General features: G+C 41.4%; 1 pseudogene; it reads right to left on the bottom strand.

Moving 5' to 3' along the window:
- Positions 1-4,486: 4,486 nt before the first annotated feature.
- LOC144240763 (ubiquitin-like FUBI-ribosomal protein eS30 fusion protein pseudogene) overlaps positions 4,487-10,000 on the bottom strand; it is a 46,001-nt pseudogene continuing 40,487 nt past the window's right edge.

Below are 10,000 nucleotides of genomic sequence, written 5' to 3'. Positions count from 1 at the left end.
ATAAAATTACTGCAGAATCCATGCTCTATCCCCTCCTCTTGCTTTGATTTTCCTTCTAATAATGATCACCATGTGATGGTAGAGGGCCTATTTGTTGACTAATTTATTATCTATGTCTCAGAGACTTGGTTTTGTTCACTCCTTATCCCTGATACTTAGAATAGGGCCTGGCAGATAGTGGGTCCTCCGCTAATATTTGTCAAATGAATAAATGAATTAGAACAGATACTCAAATGCAATCAGCTTTTGGAGAAATGTCGCTTCCAGACTGTGCGAGACTTCAACAACCTAAAACATCTACACATAGGAAGTCAACGTTCTTTCAATCCCTGCAAAAGTTAATTCCCTAAATGATCTTTGCCATTTCACAATTTAACTCACATTTCAACTTCATCCTCCATGTGGCCGTTTAAGCTTGGTTCCTCTTTAGTAGCAAGACATAGGGTTGGTACAATGTCTATTAGCAGTGTAAGAATACCGAAACACTGTTACTCTGGCATGGCCGGAGAGAGATCCAAATACCTTTTTTTCAAAAGAATCCCAATAACAGCAGACGTCGTCACTGATTCAGAAAATTAGACCCACAGAGATCGTTGGTCTATTTAAACAGACTCAGTCCTCAGCTTGCTGTCCTCAATCACTGCTACCTAATTGCATACACTTGTACCTGAAGCAGCTTGTGACACTTCATCAATAGGACACCCTCATACTGCTTACGAAAAAGCTGTGATGCCCTGAAAAATAACAAGGTACTAGCAACTAGGCATGTGGCCCTTGAAGACATAGCCTATTTTTCCCGTGATGCCTCCCACCCCCCAAAAAGTTTGTGCCCCAGGTTTACAAGCATGTGCTTAGACTAGGAAACCCAGCACTGTGTAAGGAGATATTCACATGGACTCTTCTGGTTTTAGAGTCATTCATTCATTCATGCATTCATGCATGCATGCATGCATGCATTTTGAGAGAGAAGGAGAGAGAGAATCCCAAGCTCCATGCTGACTGCGCAGAGACCGATGTGGGGTTCAAACTCACAAACCATGAGACCACGACCTGAACTGAAATCTAGAGTCAGTGGCTTAACCAACTGAGCCACCCAGTGCCCCAATTTTAGAATCCTAATGACAATATTTCCTTAGCACAATACAGGACTGAGAAACATCCAGAAATAAGTTTACCTTGAGTAGAAGTGTGACAGATATGGCTCTTACACTGGCTAACTGAATAGGTCTTCTGAGATCCAGAGAAACTAGCTGCTGACATAAGGTGATTTGAGGGGCACCTTGAGGCAATCTGACCTCCTCACCTGTGTTTCTCACTATGTACTCAATCCTCATGGTGCTTCTTCAGAGGAAATGAGCCACTTACCTGGATTGAGGCATTCTGTTGTCAGAAAAATAGCATCTGTAGGAGTTTGTTTATCTAGCTAAAATATACTCTTTCAAGGAGCACGTGGGTGGCTCAGTCAGTTAAGCATCTGACTCGATTTGGGCTCAGGTCATGATCTCAAGGTTTGTGAGTTCAAGCCCCACATCAGGCTCTGTGCTGACACGGCAGAGCCTGCTTGGGATTCTCTCTCTCCCCCTCTCTCTGCTCCTCCCCTGCTCACGCTGTCTCTCGAAATAACTAAACTAAACCAAAGTATATTTTTTTGACACCATGCCAAAAGCTGATGTAAGGCTGGTCAACCGTGATGGAGCAGGGATAGGGATGGGAGGAGGGAAAGCTGAAACACAGTTCATATTAATTCTGTTCAAATGTGTTGTTGAAGTTATGCCACGGAGTAGCTGAGTTATGTAAGATCAAACTATTTTTAGGGGATAGTCTAGATCAGAAACAAATACTCCTGCATGTGTCAGATCCCTTGCACAGGACCAAATGCATGGATGGTGAATTACAGATGGAAAGTAGCAGGAGAGCCAAAGCAGAGGTTGAAAGGCACCCTATTCAGGGAAAGACTGGTGAGCAGGGATGCAGAGGAAGGGAAGGAAACGTTTGTGCCCTGAGGACGGATTAATTTTTCTGTTGTGGAGGCTGGGTAAACGAGACAGATTCTTCTTCAGCTTGCAGATAAAAAAAGACTGAACAGTTTTGGGGGACAGAGCCAAAGTGCCACCAAATGCTTAAAGCAGTCAAAATCCCTTTTCTAGGGTAGATAACCTCATAGTGTGGAAGGGAGGGAGATATAGGGGGGTTTGACTCTTGATTGAACTGTTAGGAGTCTGAATCAGCAGGGGCTCCTGGGTGGCTCAGTTGGTTAAAGGGCCGACTCTTGATTTCGGCTCAGGTCATGATCTCATGGTTAATGAGTTCAAGCCCTGCATGGAGCTCTGTGCTCACAGTGTGGAGCCTGCTTGGGATTCTCTGTCTCCCTTTCTCTGTGCCTCCCCTACTCATCCATGCACACGCACTCGCTCTCTCGCTCTCTCTCTCTTTCCCTCAAAAATAAATAAACGTTAAAAAAATGTTTTTAAAAAACTAACTCAATAGCCAAAAAGTAGAAGGTAGAAATAGCCCAAAAAGCTGTCAATAGATCAATGAATGAACAAAGAATGGTATAGACATGCAATGGAGTAGATTCGGCCATACAAAAGGAAGGAAATACTGATACCTGCTACAATATGTATGAGTCTTGATGACACTGTTTAGTTAAAAAGCCAGGCACAAAAGGTCACGTGTTGTATGATTCCACTTATATGAAATGTCTAGAATACACAAATCCATAAAACCAGAAACCAGATTAGTAGTTGCCAGGGACTGGGTGTTAGGAATTTGAGAGCTGCTATTTAATGAGTATGGGGTTTCCTTTTGGGGTGATGAAAAAAATTTTGGAACTGGATAGCAATAATGCGCAAACAGTACTGTAACCCACTTAACTGGTCACTCTAAAATGGTTCATTGTATGTGGATTTCCTCCCAACAGAAAAAATATTTAAGTCTTGCTCAAATTACAGGGGACTCTTTCAGTATTGAATGTTGAAGATTAGTTCATTGTTTTTAAGTGAGAGTTACCATCAAAATCAGAAAATACTATTTAAGGGCTAATGAGAACCAGAGCTAATTATTTTTATTTATTTATTTTACTATGATTTATTTTAAATCCAGGATAGTTCACATGCAGGGGCATAGTAGTTGCAGGTGTACAATATAGTGATTCAACAATGTTATACATTAGTCAGTGCTCAACGTGGTAAATCTACTCTTAATCCCCATCAGCTGTTTCACCCAGCGCCTCACCCAGCTTCCCTCTGGTAACCATCAGCTTGTTCTCTCTAGTTGAGAGTCTGTTTCTTGGTTGGTCTCTCTCTTTTTTTTTTTTTTTTTTTTTGAGGGAGAGAGAGAAAGAGAGTGCATGTGCATGGACAGGGAGAGGGGCAGACAGAGAGAGAGAATTTCAAGCAGGCTCCATGCTCAGCACAGAGCCCAACACAGGCCTCGATCCCAAGACCCTGGAATCATGACCTGAGCCAAAATCAAGAGTCAGACGCTCAACCGACTGAGCCGCCCAAGCGCCCCTTGTCTCTTTTCTTCATTGCCCATTTGGTTTTTTTCTTAAAGTCCACTTATAAGTGAAATCATTTGGCATTTGTCTTTCTCTGATTTGTTTCACTTAGCATTATACTCTCTAAATCCATCCATGTAGTTGCAAGTGGCAAGAATTCATTCTTTCTTATGGCCAAGTAATATTCTATTGTGTGTGTATACCACATCTTCATTATCCAATCACCTATCAGTGGACACTGGGGTTGCTTCCATAATTTGGTAAATAATGCTGCAATAAACATAGGGGTGCATATATCTTTTCGAATTAGTGTTTTTCAATTCTTTGGGTAAATACCCAGATGTGAAATTACTGGCTCATATGGTATTTCTATTTTTCACCCAGGAGTGAAATTACTGGGTCATATGATATTTCTACTATATTTTCTATTATAAATAACTTCTATTATTTATATATTTTTCTATTTCTATTTTTAATTATTTGAGGAACCTCCATGCTGTTTTCCACAGTGGCTGCACCAGTTTACATTCCCACCAACAGTGCACAAGGGTTCTTTTTTTCTCCACATCCTCGCCGACACATGTCATTTCTAGTGTTTTTTTAAAAATATTTATTTGTTGTTGAGAGAGAGAATGAGAGAGGCAGAGAATGAGAGCGAGAGTAAGAGAGCGAGAGAGCAAGAGAGAGAGAGAGAGAGAGAGAGAGAGAGAGAGAGAGAATCCCAAGCAGGCTCCACGCTGTCAGTGCAGAGCCCAATGTGGGGCTCAGTCCCATGAAGTGTAAAATCATGGCCTGAGGCAAAATCAAGAGATGGATGCCTAACTGATCGAGTCACCCAGGTGCCCCTCTTGCTTTTTTTATTTTAGCCATTATGACAACTGTATGATGATATCTCATTGTGTTGCTGGTTTTTTTGTTTTGTTTTGTTTTGTTTTGTTTTTACTAGACTAAGTGGCTTTATTGGGGAAAGCCAGGATTACCAAGGATTTAAGAGTTGGCATTAGGGCCCTTCTTCTTGCCAAAGGTGGCCACAACATTAACAAAGTGCCGGTTGTACTGCATCCACCCTTTGGCTTCAACCATTTTCTTTGTCTCATCCTTGGCCACCTTGAGAGGCTGCCCTCTTACTTTCCCAGCGCATGAGGGAACCATGGACTTTACCACCAAGTGTGTGGCCAGCTACTTCCAAGTGATCAGAGCCTCCATTCCACACTGACCCAGGGTAGCCTCATTCTCTAGAAGTATGCCTGCCAGGAGCACAACTTCTGGCACGATGTCCTCCAATGAGGTTACCTGAGCCTTGAGCTGGGCAACCATCTTCTGGCTGGTCACCTCTAGGATGTGTAGCTCCTGGGTGTGGACAACAAGCTGTATGTCAGCTACTGAACCATGCCCCCTGCAGCTGCTACTGCCTCATTTCGGTTTTGATCCACATTCCCTTGATGAGGAATGACATTGAGCATCTTTTCATGTGTCTGTTGGCCATCTGGACGCCTTTGCAGAAATGTCTGTTCATGTTTTCTGGCTATTTTTTATATGGATTATTTGTGGTTCTGGTGTTGAGTTGCATAAGTTCTTTCTACATTTTGGATACTAACCATTTATCAGATATGTCATTTGCAAGTATATTCTCTTATTTAGTAGGTCGTCTTTCCATTTTGTTGACTGTTTCCTTTGCTGGGCAAAAGCTTTGTATCTTGATGAGGTTCCAATAGTTCATTTTTGCTTTTATTTCCCTTGACTCCGGAGACATATCTAGAAAAATGTTACTATGGCCAATGTCAGAGAAATGACTGCCTGGACCCTCTTCTAGGATTTTTATGGTTTCAGGTCTCACATTTAAGTCTTTCATACATTTTTATTTCATTTTTGTGTATGCTATAAGAAAGTGGTTTAGTTTCATTCTTTTGCATGTAGCTTTCCAGTTTTCCCAGCACCACTTGTTGAAGAGATTGTCTTTTGCCCAGTGCATATTCTTGCCTCTTTTGTCATAGATTAATTGACCACAGACTAGGAGGGTTACTTCTGGGCTTTCTATTCTGTTCTATTGACCTGTGTCTATTTTTGTAACAATAGCATACCTGTTTGGGTAACTACAGCTTTGTAGTATATCTTGAAATCTGGGATTGTGACACTTCCTATTTTGTTCTTCTTTTTCAAGATTGCTTTGGCTTTTCAGGGTCTTTTGTGGTTCCATACAAATTTTAGGATTGTTTGTTCTAGTTCTGTGAAAAATGCTGTTGGTATTTTGATAGGGATTGCATTAAAACTTTAGATTGATTTGACTAGTATGGACATTTTCGCAATATTTATTATTCCAATCAATGAGGATGTAATACCTTTCCATTTGTTTGTGTCATCTTTAATTTCTTTCACCATTTTACAGTTTTCAGTATACAGGTTTTTGACCTCTTTCATTAAGTTTATTCCTAGGTATTTTATTGGCTTTGGTGCAGTTACAAATGGGATTGTTTTCATAATTTCTCTCTCTGCTGTTTCATTATTAGTGTATAGAAATGCAACAGATTTCTGTATATTGATTTTATATCCTAAGACCTTACTGAATTCATTTAGCAATTCTAGTTAATAATTTTCACACCTTTTTACTTTTGTAAACATTGATTTACTTTTTTGCTTTAGTGAAGGAAATATTTTATTTAATACATAATATATATGGGGAGCCTGGAGGGCTCAGTCGGTTAAAGGCCTTACTTCGGCTCACGTCATGATCTCATAGCTCATGAGTTCGAGCCCTGCGTTGGGCTCTGTGGTGACGGCTCAGAGCCTGGAGGCTGCTTCTGATTCTGTCTCTGTCTCTCTCTATCTTTACCCCACTCACTTTCTCTCTGTCTCAAAAATAATTAAATTAAAAAATTAATTAATTTAATTAAATAATTAANGTGATACTCAAAATATTTAATCACCTGTACAGCATGGACACTGACCAATCAGATACAGTGCCAGCTATCAACCACCCGAGGACCAACGTCTTACTTGCTTTATCTCTAATAACCAAACGGATGGTTAATTTCATATGTCAACTTCATGGGATCATGGACTACCCATATATTTGGTTAAATATTGTTTCTGGGTGTGTCTGTGAGAGTATTTCCAGCTGAGATTAGCATTTGAATTGGTAGACTCTGTAAAGTAGATTGTGCTCCCCAATCATTCAATCCGTTGAAGGCCTGATTAGAACAAAAGACAGAGGAAAGGAGAGTTTGTCCCTTCTCTGCCTCACTGCATGAGCTAAGATATGGGCCCTCCACCCTCAGACTAGGAATGACACCATCAGCTCCTGGTTCTCAAGCCTCCAGACTTGGCCTGGTCGACACCACTGGCTTTCCTGGGTGTCCAGTGTGCCGGGAGAGGATCATGGGACTTCTCAGCTTCCATAATCATGTGAAACAATCTCTTTCTGTATATAGACAGGTAGGTAGATAGAGAGAGAGATAGGTAGATAGACAGCTCTTATTGATTCTGTTTCTCTGGAGAATTCTCATACCTTTAACTAATGGGAAGCTTAACTGAGCAAACAATGAAGACATGACCAAGGCCCCACCACCGCCTTTATGACACTACGTGTGATTTACACACCTCATACCCAGAGGAAAATAAGGAGCTTCATGAGCACTGGTATTAAAAAGAGAACAGAGGGAAACATAAATCACAGGAGACTCTTAACGATAGAGAACAAACTGATGGTTGATGGAGGGAGGTGGGTTAAGGATGGGCTAGATGGGTGATGGGCACTAAGGAGGGCACTTGCTGTGATGAGCACTGGGTGTTGTAGGTAAGTGATGATTGCATAACAATATGAACATACTTAATACTATCAGCTGTATGCTTAAAATGATTAGATGGTAAATTTTAGGTTACGTGTTTTTTCCATAATTAAAAAATAAAGTCTTAAAATAAATAAATGCTGCAAATGTTTTAATTTTTTTAATGTTTATTTATTTTTGAGAGCGAGAGAGAGACAGACTCCAAAGCAGGCTCCAGGCTCTGAGCCTTCAGCACAGAGCCCGACGCAGGGCTCAAACCGTGAGATCATGACCGGAGCCCAGTCGGGTACTTAACTGACTGAGCCACCCAGGTGCCCCTATGCCTCAAATGTTTTAAAAAGCCAGTCATTGAGAGTGCTGCTATGAACATTGGGGTACATGTGCCCCTATGCATCAGCACTCCTATATCCCTTGGGTAAATTCCTAGCAGTGATATTGCTGGGTCATAGGGGAGTTCTAGTGTTAATTTTTTGAGGAACCTCCACACTGTTAAGTGTCCATCAACAGACTAATGGATCAAGAAGATGTGGTTTATCTATACGATGGAATACTACATGGCAATGGGAAAGAATGAAATCTGACCATTTTTAGCAATGGGGATGGAACTTGAGGGTGTTATGCTAAGTGAAATAAGTCAGGCAGAGAAGGACAGGTACCACATGTTTTCACTTATAAGTGGAACAGGAGAAACTTAACAGAGGACCATAGGGGAGGAGAAGGGGAAAAAAATAGTTAAGGATAGGGAGGGAGGCAAACCATGAGAGACTCTTAAATACTGAGAACAAACTGAGGGTTGATGGGGTGGGGGGGGGAGGGGAAATGGGTGATGGGCATGGAGACATGAATATATCAAAGTCTGAGACACAGTAAATAAATATTTTTAGTTATATTAAAGAAGAAAGATATGATTTGTCTCCTACACCTTCAAGACCCAGGTCCCCTTCTGTAAGGAGGAAAGCAACATGTTGGGCAAAGTCGGTGGAAGGTTGACCTGAGTTGTAGAAAAATGTTACTTTTGTGTAGATTTCTGAAGTTAGGTCTCATCGAAAGTGCTTTGAACTGTCGACTAACCTTTCTAATCATGGTTTAAAAGATATCATTGTGTTTTCTGTAATTTTATTTGGTTTGAGTTTCATGTATTTATTTTGAGAGAGAGAGCATGAGCAGGGGAGGGGCACAGAGAGAGGAGGGGAGAGAGAATTCCAAGCAGGCCGTGCACTGGCAGCGTGATGTCCAACGTGGGGCTCAAACTCATGAACCTTGAGATCATGACCTGAGCCAACACCAAGAGTCGGNTTGATCGGGGAGAAGAGAATGTGAGGTTCTCTGTGCTGTATAGCAGATACCCAACCCCAAGGCAGCAGATGAGACAAATGTGGAAAAAAATAATGTACACAAATAGAAGTAAAATATGTGTGCGTTTTGATGCTCAATGAAGTGCATGAATTCAGAGGAAGGAACATTTTTTACTCATATTTGGATGTCCCATCAATCTTGGACATTGTCACATGGCTTTTGACAGCATACTTTATGGGCACAGCTGCAAACATACGGTTCTATTTTATAACTGAAAATTATAATTTACAAAAATGGGGGGGGGCGCCTGGGTTAGTTAAGCGTCCAACCCTTGGATTCGGTTCAGGTCATGATCTCAAGGTTCATGGTTTCCAGCCTCAAGTCAGGCTCTGCACACTATCTCTCCCTTGCTCTTCTCCCATCACCTGCTCTCTCTCTCTCTCTCTCTNCCTGGCTTGGAAATCAGGGGGACATGGGACACCTGGCTGGCTCAGTCGGTGGATCGTGTGACTCTTGATCCTGGGGTTGTGAGTTCAAGTCCCACACTGGGTGTAGAGATAACTTTAAAAAAATAACATTTGGGGTGCCTGAGTGGCTCAGTCGGTTAAGTATCCAATTTCAGCTCAGGTCATGATCTCATGGTTCATGGCTTCAAGCCCTGTGTCGGGCTCTGTGCTGACAGTTCAGAGCCTGGATCCTGCTTCAGATTCTGTGTCTCCCTCACTCTGCCCCTTCCCTGCTCGTTCTCTGTCCCTCTCTGTCTGTCTCTCAAATATAAACATTGGAAAAAATTAAAAAACAATATTTTTTAAAAAAGAAATCAGGGAGACAAGTTGTGGGGCTCAGGTAAGTGATTTCACTTCTCCATTCCACTGTTTCTTCGTCTGTAGAGATAATAATGGTATCTACTTTTTAGACCTCAAGACTGTAATATAAATGAATGCATGTAAAATGCTTGGCATGTACTAAGCACTGAAAAAAAATTAATTCTTTTCAAATGCCTTAGAAAAGAAGTATTCCATCAGAAGTGTCAGTGGAAAATCTCAGTAAGATTGCTGCATTCTTTTTACTATATTTGCCATATCTCTTCTGCTTCTCTCTGCATCGTCCCCTTTGTTTTTCTTGGTCACCCACCTGGTTCTTTTTAATATATTCTTTCCTTACTGGTTTGACTCACCAATGGCGTGTTTATCCTTAGCAGTGCCGCTTCCTTTCTATTCCACCTTTACTCTCCATCCCTCTCCTCCTATCTCTGGTCTTTCATCTGCTTTTACTCAAACCTTCATTCTTCTAGGAGTTACAGCCTCTGAGGCATGTTTAGTGTTTGATAGATTCTTGTTCTGCAGCTAAAGCCCTTCAGAGGAAAGGTAATATATAAATGAGGCGAGACCAGTACTTTACTTTAGTGGTGTGACTGGAC

Source organism: Crocuta crocuta, unplaced genomic scaffold (genome assembly GCF_008692635.1).
Source record: "Crocuta crocuta isolate KB4526 unplaced genomic scaffold, BGI_CrCroc_1.0 scaffold531, whole genome shotgun sequence".
NCBI lineage: Eukaryota > Metazoa > Chordata > Mammalia > Carnivora > Hyaenidae > Crocuta > Crocuta crocuta.
Note: the sequence above shows the minus strand (reverse complement) of the source record. Positions and strands in the feature narration are given on the sequence as shown.